Source organism: Idiotropiscis lumnitzeri, unplaced genomic scaffold, assembly GCF_059441095.1.
Source record: "Idiotropiscis lumnitzeri isolate Australia: NSW breed Sydney's pygmy pipehorse unplaced genomic scaffold, RoL_Ilum_1.0 HiC_scaffold_25, whole genome shotgun sequence".
In the NCBI taxonomy this organism is placed as follows: domain Eukaryota; kingdom Metazoa; phylum Chordata; class Actinopteri; order Syngnathiformes; family Syngnathidae; genus Idiotropiscis; species Idiotropiscis lumnitzeri.
Window position 1 is genome coordinate 2,175,001 of NW_028283563.1, and position 15,988 is coordinate 2,190,988.

Here is a 15,988-nt window from a genome sequence, read left to right on the forward strand (position 1 = left end):
GAGGCTCACGGCGGCGTCATGGATATTCAGGCCCTGAAGACGGCTGCCAACTTATTTTTGATCGCAGTGGTAGCGCCACCAACTGGTTAAAACAAATACAAATTATTTTCGTTGATGTTTTTCTCCGGGCAGGTTCACAAAATCTACCTTATATTTGCTCGGATGAGTGTTTAGGCCTTGAGGATGTCACAATACGAAAGTCTTTCGCCTTCTTCAGAGTGTCACATGATGGTGTCTTGTGACCCGTCTTTATCAGCTGATGTTCCATGAGGGCGTGACTTACCTGTCACAAGAATGAAGGCAAGTCACGCCCCCCGCTGTCCGTTCACTCCGCCAAGATGCTGCTCTAGGTGGTAGAGAGGATGAAGGCTCCCTTGTCTCTGTTCATGGTTTTTATGCCTCGCTTGCAGATCTCAATGGCCTCTCTGATCCAGCGCTGTTGTTTGTTCTCTTCGGTGCGGATGACCCTGCCCTTCTCCCGGTCCATGATGTGGTTTTCCCTTTTGCAGTGGTCAGTGATTGCTGATTTGTAATGTTCATGTTGTTGTCCATGACGCCGCCGGACGGACAACCCCCCTCAGCCTGCCGACCAACCCCGTGTCCTTCAAGTAGGTTCCATTTTCCGCTCGACGTCTGTTTCTCCCCTTTTGCCCCCCGATTACAGCACCGATTACCAGCCTGTCATACCCCCTCACCTGATCATAGATTCGGATTACGAGGACGATTTTGAGCACCAAGCCCTTTCACCCCCTCACGGTTCGAGTAAGTCCGGTCACGAGTTTGATTTTGAGCACCTTGCCCCTCACATTTTTTCCGATCCAGATTACGACTATGATTTTGAATATATTGCCACTCTCTTAGTCGCTCAGCGCAACGCGGAGTTATTTTTGAGCCGTCACCTTCCTCCCCCCGAGCCATTTGCGTTTTTCGCGACCACCTCCCACTCCCCCTCGCGCGCTTCACGTCCCAAATCCCGGAAGTCACGGTCACGTCGCGCACATCGTTCACCATCAGTTTCAGCACCGGATCACGCTCCCCTGGCGTCTCCTAGCTCGCGTTCACCAGCCCCCGCAGTCACGGTCCCTCAGGTCTCCCGTTTTCCTGATTCCCTATGGCGGCAGGCTGACAGGGATCAGGGCCCCCGGTTCGGCTGTGCCCGGATCGACTGCTGCGCCCGGCCCGCTGTCGCCTCCACGCCTGCAGCAGTGACCAATGCAGCTCCCGCTGCACGGACCCCGCCGCCTCCATGCGAGCCGCAGCCTCCAGAGTCCCGTGCCGACTCCTCGAAGGCGGCCGAGCCCCGTTCCGGCTCCCCGCCAGCTGCTGAGCCCTGTCCCGGCTCCCCGCCAGCTGCTGAGCCCAGTCCCGGCTCCCCGCCAGCTGCTGAGCCCTGTCCCGGCTCCCCGCCAGCTGCTGAGCCCTGTCCCGGCTCCCCGCCAGCTGCTGAGCCCTGTCCCGGCTCCCCGCCAGCTGCTGAGCCCAGTCCCGGCTCCCCGCCAGCTGCTGAGCCCAGTCCCGGCTCCCCGCCAGCTGCTGAGCCCAGTCCCGGCTCCCCGCCAGCTGCTGAGCCCAGTCCCGGCTCCCCGCCAGCTGCTGAGCCCAGTCCCGGCTCCCCGCCAGCTGCTGAGCCGTGTCCCGGCTCCCCGTCCCGGGGCCCCAATGGCGATCCCAGCTCCCGATCCAGCGGAGCACGCTGTGCGCCCGAACCAAGTTCACGTTCAGGCGGAGCACATCCTGCCCCCGACCCAAGTTCACGTTCACGCGGAGCACGCTGTGCGTCCGTCCCAAGCTCACGTTCAGGCGGAGCACGCTGTGCGTCCGTCCCAAGCTCACGTTCAGGCGGAGCACGTTGTGCGTCCGTCCCAAGTCCACGTTCAGGGGAAGCACACCCTGCTTCCGACCCAGGTTCACGTTCAGGAGGAGCACGCTGCGCGTCCGTCCCAAGCTCACGTTCCGGCGGAGCACGTTGTGCGTCCGTCCCAAGCCCATGTTCCGGTGGGGCACGCCTTGCCTCCGCTCCAAGCTCACGTTTTGGCAGAACACGGCCCGCAGCCGTCACTCCCGGTCCCTGCACCCGTGGTGGACGACGAGCAGTCGCCTGCCGTATCGGTCCCAGCGGCGCCTGATGAAGCGCCGCCGCTCCCGGTCCCGGTGCCTGCGATGGACGACGGTCCGCCGCCGAGTCACGCCTCAGCCTCGGCGACGCACGACGACCCACCATCGCACCCCGCTCTGGCCTCGGCAGCATCCGACGACCCGTCGCCACTGCTCGCCTTGGCTCCGGCACAACGCTCGACGACCCACGGCCGCTCCTGGTTTCTGCCTCGGCGGTGGACGGCGACCCACCGCCGCTCCACATTCTTGTCTCGGCAAGGGTCGACGACCAGCCGCCGCTCCCGGTTCCAGTGCCCGCGATGGACGACGGTCCGCCCCCGCGTCACGCCTCAGTCTCGGCGACGCACGAGGACCCACCACCGCGCCCCGCTCTGGCCGCGGCAGCATCCGACGACCCGTCGCCACTGCTCGCCTTGGCCCCGGCGGCGCTCGACGGCCCGCGGCCGCTCTTGGTTCCTGCCTCGGCGGTGGACGACGACCCACCGCCGCTCCATGTTCTTGTCTCGGCAGGGATCGACGACCAGCCGTCGCTCCGCGTTCCTGTGTCGGCGGGGTTCAACGATGGGCCGCCGCCCCACGTTCCGGTCTCGGCGGTGTTCGACGACCAGCCGCCGCTCCACGTTCCTGACGCGGCGGGGTTCGACGACCAGCCGTCGCTCCACGTTCCGGTCTCGGCGACGCTCGACGACCAGCCGCCGCTCCACGCTCCCGCCTCGGCGGGGCTCGACGACCAGCCGCCGTTCCACGCTCCCGCCTCGGCGGGGCTCGACGACCAGCCGCCGCTCCACGTTCTGGTCTCGGCGACGCTCGACGACCAGCCGCCGCTCCACGCTCCCGCCTCGGCGGGGCTCGACGACCAGCCGCCGCTCCACGTTCCTGTCTCGGCGACGCTCGACGACCAGCCGCCGCTCCGCGTTCCTGACTCGGCGGGGTTCGACGACCAGCCGCCGCTCCACGTTCCTGACTCGGCGGGGCTCGACGACCAGCCGCCGCTCCGCGTTCCTGACTCGGCGGGGCTCGACGACCAGCCGCCGCTCCGCGTTCCTGTCTCGGCGGGGCTCGACGACCAGCCGCCGCTCCACGTTCCTGTCTCGGCGGGGCTCGACGACCAGCCGCCGCTCCGCGTTCCTGTCTCGGCGGGGCTCGACGACCAGCCGCCGCTCCACGTTCCTGTCTCGGCGGGGCTCGACGACCAGCCGCCGCTCCACGTTCCTGTCTCGGCGGGGCTCGACAAACTGCCGCCGCTCCACGTTCCTGTCTCGGCAGGGTTCAACGACCAGCCGCCGCGCCACGTTCCTGACTCGGCGACGTTCCATGGCCTGCCGCCGCTCCTCGCCCCAGCTCCATCAGCGGACTTCATGTGGCGTTCGGGTCGTTCCGGACGTCCGCCTGAATGGCCCCAATGGGACGCACTGGCCTGGCCACCCTCACGGCCCCCTGAAGGGTCACGAAAAGACTCGCTGGTCTGGCCTCCCGGGAATCCGCCAGACCGGTCTCGATCACGGGTCGTTGACCCACCTCCCGACCCCTTCTGCCCACCCTCGTTCTTAGACATGGTTTTCCTTTTCTTTTCTTTTCCTTTTTTTTGGGACGTCTGGAATCCGTCCCTTGAGGGGGGGGTACTGTCATGATCCGCGTCGGGCATGACAGCCTTTTGTTATTGTTTTCATATGCATGCGGTTTTTGTTATTGTTTTTGTTGTTATTTTCTCCCCTCCTTCCTGCCATGTGCCTTTTCCTGTCTGTTTTGATCAGCTGAGCAGGGGCGTTTCCCCTCAGCACCTCGCCCTCACCAGCCACGCACCTGCTCCTCATCAACGATCACACACCTGCTCCCCATCTGCTCCCCTGATTACCGGACTACTTAAGCCTTCCATGCTCTCAACCCAGTGTCGGGTCATTGCCGAAAATCACGGACAGCCACGACCACCTTTGTTCACGTTCTGCTCCTTGTTCATGTTCATGCTCTGGTTCCCCTCTTCGTTCCCGTCTTTCAGTGTTGTTCCTCGCCCTGCCTCCCAGTCTGGTCACGTTAAGTTTGTCTTTTGTTATTTTTCACCCTGCCACATTGTTTGCCCTGGTTGTTTCAGTTAATAAATTCCCTTCACGTTACTGACCTCTCTGCCTCCTCGCCTTTTGGGTCCACCTCCTCCTCGCCGACCGGCGAGTCCTGACAGTGCTTGTTCTTTTACTGCTCTGATTTTTCATTTTTTTGACAGGTAAGTCACACCCACATGGAACATCAGCTGATAAAGACGGGTCTCAAGACACCATCATGCGACACTCTGAAGAAGGCGAAAGACTCGCCGAAACATGTCAGGTAAAAAATTAACCTAAAACATAATTGTCTGCTTTTAATGAATCAGTCAAATATCAATAATAAGAAGACAAAATGAACCTAATACAAATAAATGAATGCTTAATAACGCCCCTGCACATGCTCCTAAAAATCCAAACCTTCACCTGTAAATAAAACGTCCCGACCTGAAGACATCTTAATGTTATTATTTTGTTATACACACAGCGCCGCCAAGTGGAATCAAAAATGTGTTTTTATTTTAATTTTCACGTACTGCATGGTGCCCTTTTGACGAATCCGACTGAAAATTAGTCAGAAAAGACTCAAGACAATGATCTTACTCTCTGCCGAATTTTGTGACGTTTTGGCAAAAGGCGTGGCTATTACGGTGCTGAAAAGTCCGATTGTACTTTGTGGCAACAAAAGCTCCGGCAACATGACTCAGATGATCCTATCTTCTCGAAGTTGTACACATTTGAGGATACTTCAGCCCTGAAGACATCTACCAACTTATTTTTCATCGTAGTAGTAGCGCCACCAACTGGTAAAAGCTAATACAAGTTATTTTCTTGGATGTTTTTCTCCGTGCAACTCAACAAGGTCGCCCTCATATATGCTCGGATGACTGTTTCGGCCATGAGGATGTCACAATACGAAATTCATCCTTTTTCGTGAAAAGTTGTGGGAGTGGCATTGCACTGTTCGGCAATAAAACAACGCTGATTATGAGGTTCTAAATATGAACGACAACTCGTGAAACTTTACACACACATCAGGCAGAGCAAATTTATCAATATTTTATACGTTAGTTGTGCAGCTTTTTTGAAATGGCTCGCCATGGCCCTCGAGAAAAGTTAAAAAAAGAATAGAATAGAAATAGAAATCCCTTTATTGTCATTGTACTCAAGTGTGCAACGAGATTAGAGGGCTCCCCTCTCCAGTGCAATACAACAATAATACAGACAATATATAAATTAGATAAATAAATAAGACAGTGCAATGGAATTCAGTACTGAATAGGGCATATAGAAACACATCACAATGCTGTTTTGCAAGGTTAGGGTGGTCTCGTGTGTGTGTGTGAGAGTTCAGTATGGAGATGGCTCTCGGAAAGAAACTGTTTCTCAGTCTATTGGTCCTTGATTTGATGCATCTGTAGCGCCTGCCAGAGGGCAACCGGTCGAACAGGTGTGAGTTTGGGTGTATGTATATATATATATATATATATATGTATATATATGTATATATATGTATATATATATATATATGTATATATATGTATGTATATATATATATATATGTGTATATATATGTATGTGTATATATATATATATATGTGTGTATATATATGTATATATATATATATGTATGTGTATATATATATATATATGTATGTATATATATGTATATATATGTATGTATATATATGTATATATATGTATGTATCTATATGTATATATATGTATGTATCTATATGTATATATATGTATATATATATATATGTATATATATATATATGTATATATATGTATATATATATATATGTATATGTATATATATATATATATATGTATATGTATATATATGTATATATATATATATGTATATATATATATATGTATATATATGTATATATATATATATGTATATGTATATATATATATATATATGTATATATATATATGTATATATATATGTGTATATATATGTATATATATATATGTGTATATATATGTATATATATATATGTGTATATATATGTATATATATATGTGTATATATATGTATATATATATGTGTATATATATGTATATATATATATATGTATATATATGTATATGTATATATATGTATATATATATATATGTATATATATATATATATATATATATATATATGTATGTATATATATATACGGGGAGAGAGAGAGAGAGAGAGAGTGAAATTCATGTTATAACAAAAAAAACAAATTATTATTAAAACGTATTATTTTTTTATTCCCCAGCCATTCTTTTTGTATTTATTTAATTACTCCGACTTTTACCTGCTGGTACGCCGTCCGGTGTTCCCTGTGAAATGAAAGGTGGCATTCTTTATTTATTTATTTATTTATTCATTTATTCATTCATAACTGACAGCTTCGCGCTCCGTTCGTGCCCGGGCGGAAGAGGTGTTCCAATTCGGCTTAACTGTGACACACGCCCGCCCTCCTCCCCCGGAGCTTCCATTCGGTTAAACTTAGGGGCCGCTTGGCACCGCCCGTGCCCGGGGAAGGTGCTCCTCTTCGGCTTACTGTGACGCGAGCATGCCCGCCTCCTCCGGAGCTTCCATTCGGTTAAACTTAGGGGCCGCTTGGAACCGCCCGTGCCCGGCGAAGGTGCTCCTCTTCGGCTTACTGTGACGCGAGCATGCCCTCCTCCTCCGGAGCTTCCATTTGGTTAAACTTAGGGGCCGCTTGGAACCGCCCGTGCCCGGGGAAGGTGCTCCTCTTCGGCTTACTGTGACGCGAGCATGCCCTCCTCCTCCAGAGCTTCCATTCGGTTAAACTTAGGGGCCGCTTGGCACCGCCCGTGCCCGGGGACGGTGCTCCTCTACGGCTTAACTGCCACGCACGCCGGCCGGAGCCCTGGTACGGTCCGAACCGCGCGAAACGTCGCCACCGATCGTGTCCGGGGGAACGTGCTCTTCTTCGTCCACTCTCCTCTTCGCCCACGCTCTTCTTCGGCGCACGCCGGCCGTCTAACCGCTCCAGCGCCCGTCGTGCCGCTCGGCGAAACTACAATGCCCCCGAATATTTTTTATACCCGCGAAGCACTGAACCCGCGAAAGGTGAACCGCGAAGTAGCGAGGGTTCGCTGTATGTATAAGACCAAGACCTACAAAAAAGTCTCTTGGAGCAATGAGCTAGGTTTTACAGGAAGTCGGCCATTTTCAATTTACTTAAAAGGGGCGGGTCACCACAATGGACTTTGTGTAGAAATTATTATTGGGGCCCGAGCAGCGACCGCGGCGAGGTCCCTATTGTTTATGTAGAAATTATTATTAGGGCCCGAGCAGCAACCGCTACGAGGTCCCCATTGTTTTTGTGGAAATTATTATTATTATTATTATTAGGGCCCGAGCAGTGACCGCTGCGAGGTCCCTATCGTTTTTCTAGAAATTGTTATTAGGGCCCGAGCTGCGACGGCTGCGAGGTCCCTATTGTTTTTGTAGAAAATATTATTACTTTTATTATTATTATTATTATTATTATTAGGGCCTGAGCAGCGACCGCTGCGAAGTCGCTATTGTTTTTGTTGAAATTATTATTATTATTATTTTTCCGATTGTTCGATCGCATTTTTGACCCCCGAAACATGCACAAAAACTCACCAAACTTGGCAGTCTCATCGGGCATGGCGAAAAATTTGATATTTTAACGTCTAATATGAACAGGAAGTGAGTTATGAATTTTTGAAAGTCCGACTTTTGCCCTTTTTTGCATGTTTACATGAATCATTCTTTTGCACCCTGATCCTAAAGGCTTCATCTGATTGCCTTAAAATTCTGTCTGTAGCATCTTAAGACCTGGGACAAACACTGGGGCTAAAATCTTTTGTTTCCGAAATACTATATGACGGGGGCGGGGCTTCGAAGTTTTCACTTAAGATTTCCTTCGCCGCAATGGACAAAATGCTTAATAACTCTCATGCACATGCTGCTAAAAATCCAAAACTTCACATGTACATAAAGAGTCGGTACCTGAAGACATCTATATGTTTATATTCTGTTATACACCTTGCGCCAATCAATATCATTTTTTACATTTTGACGTACTGCACGGTGCCCTTTTAACGAATCCGATTGAAAATTGGCTAGAAAAGACTCAAGACATTGATCTTACGCTATCCCTATTTTTGTGACTTTCCTTCGAAGGGCGTGGCTCTTGCGGTGCCGCAGAGTCTGATTATTCTCCGTGGCAACAAAAGTTCCTGCAAAATGATTCAGATGATCCATCTTCTCGAAATTTTTCACATTTGAGGATATTCAGGCCCTGAAGATGGCTGCCAACTTATTTTTGATCGCAGTGGTAGCGCCACCAACTGGTTAAAACAAATACAAATTATTTTCGTTGATGTTTTTCTCCGGGCAGGTTCACAAAATCTACCTTATATTTGCTCGGATGAGTGTTTAGGCCTTGAGGATGTCACAATACGAAAGTCTTTCGCCTTCTTCAGAGTGTCACATGATGGTGTATTGTGACCCGTCTTTATCAGCTGATGTTCAATGAGGGCGTGACTTACCTGTCACAAGAATGAAGGCAAGTCACACCCCCCGCTGTCCGTTCACTCCGCCAAGATGCTGCTCCAGGTGGTAGAGAGGATGAAGGCTCCCTTGTCTCTGTTCATGGTTTTTATGCCTCGCTTGCAGATCTCAATGGCCTCTCTGATCCAGCGCTGTTGTTTGTTCTCTTCGGTGCGGATGACCCTGCCCTTCTCCCGGTCCATGATGTGGTTTTCCCTTTTGCAGTGGTCAGTGATTGCTGATTTGTAATGTTCATGTTGTGCTTATTCTTTTACTGCTCTGATTTTTAATTTTTTTGACAGGTAAGTCACACCCTCATGGAACATCAGCTGATAAAGACGGGTCTCAAGACACCATTATGCGACACTCTGAAGAAGGCGAAAGACTCGCCGAAACATGTCAGGTAAAAAATTTACCTAAAACATAATTGTCTGCTTTTAATGAATCAGTCAAATATCAATAATAAGAAGACAAAATGAACCTAATACAAATAAATGAATGCTTAATAACTCCCCTGCACATGCTCCTAAAAATCCAAACCTTCACCTGTAAATAAAATGTCCCGACCTGAAGACATCTTAATGTTATTATTTTGTTATACACACAGCGCCGCCAAGTGGAATCAAAAATTTGTTTTATTTTAATTTTCACGTACTGCACGGTGCCCTTTTGACGAATCCGACTGAAAATTAGTCAGAAAAGACTCAAGACAATGATCTTACTCTCTGCCGAGTTTGTGACGTTTTGGCAAAAGGCGTGGCTATTACGGTGCTGAAAAGTCCGATTGTACTTTGTGGCAACAAAAGCTCCGGCAACATGACTCAGATGATCCTATCTTCTCGAAGTTGTACACATTTGAGGATACTTCAGCCCTGAAGACATCTACCAACTTATTTTTCATCGTAGTAGTAGCGCCACCAACTGGTAAAAGCTAATACAAGTTATTTTCTTGGATGTTTTTCTCCGTGCAACTCAACAAGGTCGCCCTCATATATGCTCGGAGGACTGTTTCGGCCATGAGGATGTCACAATACGAAATTCATCCTTTTTCGTGAAAAGTTGTGGGAGTGGCATTGCACGGTTCGGCAATAAAACAACGCTGATTATGAGGTTCTAAATATGAACGACAACTCGTGAAACTTGACACACACATCAGGCAGAGCAAATTTATCAATATTTTATACGTTAGTTGTGCAGCTTTTTTTAAATGGCTCGCCATGGCCCTCGAGAAATGTTCAAAAAAGCAGCCCTGGTTGAGTGTTTCACCTCGCTTTTTGTAAATTTTATGGAGTACAGTGAACCCTCGGTTATCGCGGTTAATGGGGACCGAGACCACCCGCGAAAACTGAAAATCCGCGAAGTAGCGGCGCACCTTCAAAAATGCTTAAAAAAAATATACAATATATATAATAAATATATAAATATTTATATTTATATATATATATATATATATACGGGGAGAGAGAGAGAGAGAGAGAGTGAAATTCATGTTATAACAAAAAAACCAAATTATTATTAAAACGTATTATTTTTTTATTCCCCAGCCATTCTTTTTGTATTTATTTAATTACTCCGACTTTAACCTGATGGTACGCCGTCCGGTGTGCCCTGTGAAAAAAAGGTGGCATTCTTTATTTATTTATTCTTTCATAACGGACAGCCTCGCGCTCCGCTCGTGCCCGGGCGCAAGAGGTGCTCCAATTCGGCTTAACTGTGACACACGCCCGACCTCCTCCGGAACTTCCATTCGGTTAAACTTGGGGGCCGCTTGGCACCGCCCGTGCCCGGGGAAGGTGCTCCTCTTCGGCTTACTGTGACGCGAGCATGCCCTCCTCCTCCGGAGCTTCCATTCAGTTAAACGTAGGGGCCGCTTGGAACCGCCCGTGCCCGGGGAAGGTGCTCCTCTTCGGCTTACTGTGACGCGAGCATGCCCTCCTCCTCCGGAGCTTCCATTCGGTTAAACTTCGGGGCCGCTTGGAACCGCCCGTGCCCGGGGAAGGTGCTCCTCTTCGGCTTACTGTGACGCGAGCATGCCCTCCTCCTCCGGAGCTTCCATTTGGTTAAACTTAGGGGCCGCTTGGCACCGCCCGTGCCCGGGGAAGTGTTAAAGAAATTTAAGTTTGTATGTTCATCTGTTAGTTTTGTTGTTTAGTTTGTCATCTTAGCAAGTTTCAAACTATAACTAATCTTACAGGCCCCCTTTGTTGCACATGCATTCGTATCTTTCTGGCCTCTAATTAAACCTTCGACAGCTACAGGTGCCAGGTACGGCCTCATCGCGAATGTGACTCCCCAACGCCAGAACCCTTTTCTGTAAACACCTCCCTTGGGGTGTTGATGACCTCTTTAACCCTTCGTAGATAATGTTGGGGCCCGAGGCCTCTTAAGGCTGTAACTTATGCATTTAGGGAGGTCCAACACAAGGCTTGGTATTTCTAAAGCAACAATATCGTCATGGCCATAAAATAAGTTCAACATGTTAAGCCTTGTGAAAATACACTACACAGGTCAAATGAAGTTCAGAGTGAACATGCTCCCTTTTGCTGTTAGAATAAGCAGAAGTATGAACAAAAGGTGTCTTGTAAGCTGAAACCGTTAGAATAGGCAGGAAGAGGGTGGGCAAGTGGGATGGAGTCAAATGTCAAGTTTTCCATTCTGTATGTATTGCATATTCAAATTGCTTATGCTGATGCAAATAAAAACCATGTGTGCAGTCGAACACGCTGGCTTCGCCTCGGAGTTCGAGGGCTGCCCCGCGCGGAAATGACAGACAATCTTGGCTGGTTGATTCATTTGTTCAGGCTTGTTTTGATAGAAACATCCTTAACATTACTTGGTCCTTCGAATGCCGGATGAAAACGTGTGATCTGCGGTGGACGATTGACGACGACTGAAAACGGCGCCATCGTGAAAAGTCCTCTCTTCCAGGAGGCCGGTCCTCGGCCATCCTCCACCGGAGAGAACACAGACTTCATCCATGAACCGCGAGTGTCTCGACCAGCGGAGAGATTGTCACAGGTCAGTGGTTGTATACAACAGATAGTAAAAAACTTTTTTGGGTTTTTGAAGGATAGTAGGGTTTCAGGGAGTTCCTTTACCCGAAAAGATAGTACATCTTAGCTTAGCTATTTTCTGGAAGAAATACAGATTTAACTTTGCTATTTTGGAAGACTTGTTGGAAGACTCGGACAGTACAGAATTAACTGTTGTTTATTCTGGAAGGCAGATTAAGGCATTCCTTGTCTGGTAGAGAGTACAAGTGTAGTTGATTATATCTGCTCGGATAGTACAGAATTAACTGTTGTTTTTTCTGGAAGACAGATTTAGGGGTCCTTATTTCTGGTAGAGTACAGATGTAATTATTACTATATTTGGAAGTGATAGTACAACGTTTGTTATTTATAGAAGACGAAAATAGTTTATCTATTTTCACAGACACAGAACTGATCAATCTGTGAGTGTGTATGTGTATTGTATGAATGTCCAACGTTTGAGAAATCTAAAACTGACCGAGGGTTGTGAGTAAAAACACCCAGGAATACCCGCTCCAAATTGGGAGTAGAAGCTTGGTATTCAACCCAAAGTCAGGCAATTTGAATTTTTCTCAACACTGAGGAACCATAACTAGACACCATAACAATTAAGACTGTCAGAAATGGCGGCAGAATTGATGAAGGAAGTTAACTGTCAACTTTCCGAATTTGAAATAAAGGAAAAATGTAGGTTAGTTGAAATTGAAAAATATTGATTAGCTTCTCGTTTGTAGCTGTTCAATGTTGAGAACTGTGTGTGTTGTTTTGTGGGCCCGTGTATATGTCTGAGTCTGACTATGTGTGTGTGTGAGAACAAAGAAGAGAAAGGGTGGGGGTTGAGTCAGTGAGCTGGAGTGTGTGCGATTGGGGATTACTAATACCACTTGGTATTTTATCCCATGTAATACAGTAGGATTATAAACAGCAGACTGTTGTGGATGTAATAGACAAGAAATCTCCACCTGAAAAAGTTGAAGTGAGAATTGCCACAACAGGAAAATTGAGTTGCTGTCCTACTGATGAGAAACCAGTTTTTAGAACACCCTAGGTGTTGACAAACTGGTCCAATTTTCTAAAATTGGGGTATTGGGTAGTATAGTAAAGTCCAGGGAAACTTTGCAGTGTAGAGATTGGAAGTTAATAAGAAAAGAAAAGGAATGTGTAAAGAAAGAAAAAGAATGTGTAGAAAAGGGAAAGGAACAATTAATGTTCCATAGAAAGGATTGATGAAGTCCAAATGATAGGGCAAGTGAGAAAGGTGTCATAGGCAGATTTGCAAGTGGAAAACTGTATAGAGTAACAGAATGAGAACCTATGTGGTTGAGGGATGTAAGACACTGAGTTGGTTGCATGAATTGAAAGAGAGAAGTAGGTGTTATGAAAGATGGAATGAAGGTTTTGAAAGTGAACATGAGGAATCTTTGCAAAAGCATAGGTGTTTCCTGATTTTGAATTTTAAGTGGTGTCAAACCTGAGGTGCGGGGGCAGAATTTGGTTCTCTAACTGAGAGGCAAGGTAGGTTGAGAAGGAAAAGCGTAAGTGAAATAGGATGAGCGGAAAGTTAAGAGGGGGTTGGAGATGACTGAGAGGTAAAGTAGGTTGGGCAGATGCCAGAAGGAAAGCGTAAGTGAATTGGAACGAGCGGAAAGTTTAGGGGGAAGGAGCTGTTGCCATTGGCTTGAGATTGCCTGCTCGTAAATTGGCAGGGAGGAGTGGCCAGTAAACTGGAGCCTTTGGTAGGGGGCGTAACCCCTGGCAGCTTGGTTGCCTGGGGACCGCGTGATTGGCGTATGAACAGTGAGGCCCCCCCCCTCCCTTCTTTTTCTGCTGTGAGCGTCTAGGATAGGCTTGCACACGAGGGCGGCCAAGGAGAAGACGAGTAATTTACATAATGAATGAAGGGTTTGAGAACTTGTTTTAAGGAAGTGTACGATTGGGAAAATGAATGACTAGGCCGGGACCCCAGTGGGGCTTCGGACTGCGAGTTGATGTCCAAACCTCTGGATTCCCCCTCTGACAGTGACAACAGTGAGGACATTGAGGAAGATATTAAACATATGTTTGACCTCGAGAATTACTTAATGCGTCATCAAACTGAACCGATGAGATGCAGCTGTTAAAAAAGGAAGTCACATATTTAGGCCGCATTTTGACTGAAAAGGGGCGCATTTTTGGTGACAAGCAAAAAGAAGGCGTTGCCCGAGCCCTAAAACCAATAACAAAGAAGTAAATGATGTCCCTTATAGGTGTACGCAATTATTGCCAGGCATGGATTGCAAAGTACTTAGAAATCACACGACTATTGCTGGACATCATTTATGACAAGCCAATGACATTTGAGGAAAAAAAAAATGTTTGAACACTTGAGGTTGACAAGCTTTTGAACTTGTCAAGTGTGAACTCATTGATTAAGATGTATTAGCACTACCAAATTACTATGAGCCATTTGAGCAAACAGTGACTGCAAAAAATGGTTTCATGACCTTGTGTGGCTGCAGACGCGCAGGGCTCATGAAATCACTTGCATATTAGTCACAACAATTGGATCAAGCAGCCTTCACCCACCACATTCACATTGCACGGCGACCTAATTGTCACATTACACTGATAAGGTGCGCTCAGCCCAGCGTCACTTTTTCCCGCACCAGTAGAAGGCACACCACACGACTGTGGAAGCCGAGTCCAAATTACCACCAAACAGCGACCTGACCTCTTGGACACCTTTCTCCCGACTGGAGAGACAGTTTTTTGACGGCCGCAAAGGGGTGGGAATTTTTTTTTTAACAAAGCATTTTGTTTCAAGGGATATTAAAATCTGTATGTGCAGGACAAGCAGCAGAAACTTCTGTGCTGATCCAGAATTGTAAGATGTTTTCTAAAAAACATTTTACAATTTGGACTGACTGCCAAGATATATGTTTATGTGTTCTGTCGACATTGGGCAAACGGCGTTTTAAAAAAATCACAAAAGATGAAAGAAAAGTTGTGCATAAAGCACGTCTAAATAAGTATTTGTAAATGCAAAATTTTCTGAACAGAAAATGAAACGATTACAATTGAATACTGCCTCGCTGACAATGCAGCAAGGGGTAATGCACACACACACACACACACACACACACACACACACACACACGCAGCAAATCAACTTGACAATTTGATCTCACGCCAGGGAAAAATACACCACTAATTGAATGCACACATTGGGAGAAAAAAGGTGCAAACATTGCTGAGGAAATTGTTCCCACATATAGACTTTTCAACAAAAAACTTTTTTTTAGACAAAGTGTTAGTTGTTTGGGTTGCAATATTGTTTGGTTATAATTAATATGTTTTCAAAATGGATTACGTTGTTTCCAACAACACATGATGATGTTAAAACAGTTGGAAAAAGTGTTGTGTAATCGAATTATCCTGACATTTGGAATTTCAAGAGTGATTTAAAGTGAAAATGATGCATTTTGTGAATAATGTTTGTAACAAGTGGGACAGTTGTTGCAAAATTGACTCAAAGCGTCATTTTGCATACAGTCTGCAGGACTTGTGGAACGCACGAATGGAACTGACTTATCAAGACAAAGAAAAAAAAAAGAGACAATGGCCAGACTGTGTTTCAATCACAGCAATGAGGATAGTGCCAGCCGAAGGAAGGACACTATCCCCTTTTTATCCTATATGGCCTCACACATAGACTCTCAGGTTCATCAGAACCACCAGCGACTGGCACATCTGTCCCAGTCCACATGAAAGACATGTTTGACCACAATTACTGGCCAGTGTGTTTTGATCCACAGATAAACCACGTCCATGTGGGAGACCAACTCTTCCTCAAGGTGCTGAAACGACCTCGTTGGGACAGTGAACGCTGGGACGGCCCTCATCAGGTGATTGCAGTGACCCCGACGGCAGCAAAGGTCGAGGGGCGTGGCGGCTGGAACCATCAGTCGCAGTGCAAGCTTCTCCGGTCCCTGCTGAAGGCTGAGCGACGCAAGTCCCTTGGAGAGGATCTCCACCACGTACACTCCAATGTACCAACAAAAGACCACAGTTGGAAAGAGGGTTTTCCGTGGCAAACACACCCCTCTCGGAAGGATGGAGCAAGCCGCCGAACAGCAACTGGGCACTGCCCTGTCGACCAGATGCATCATCTACTTCCTTGCAGGGCTGTGCCTGGTCAGCGCACAACCTCGAGACCAGGACAACGTCAAACGCAGACGAGTTGCACAGGCGCAGACTGCTGACTACACGCACATCAAATA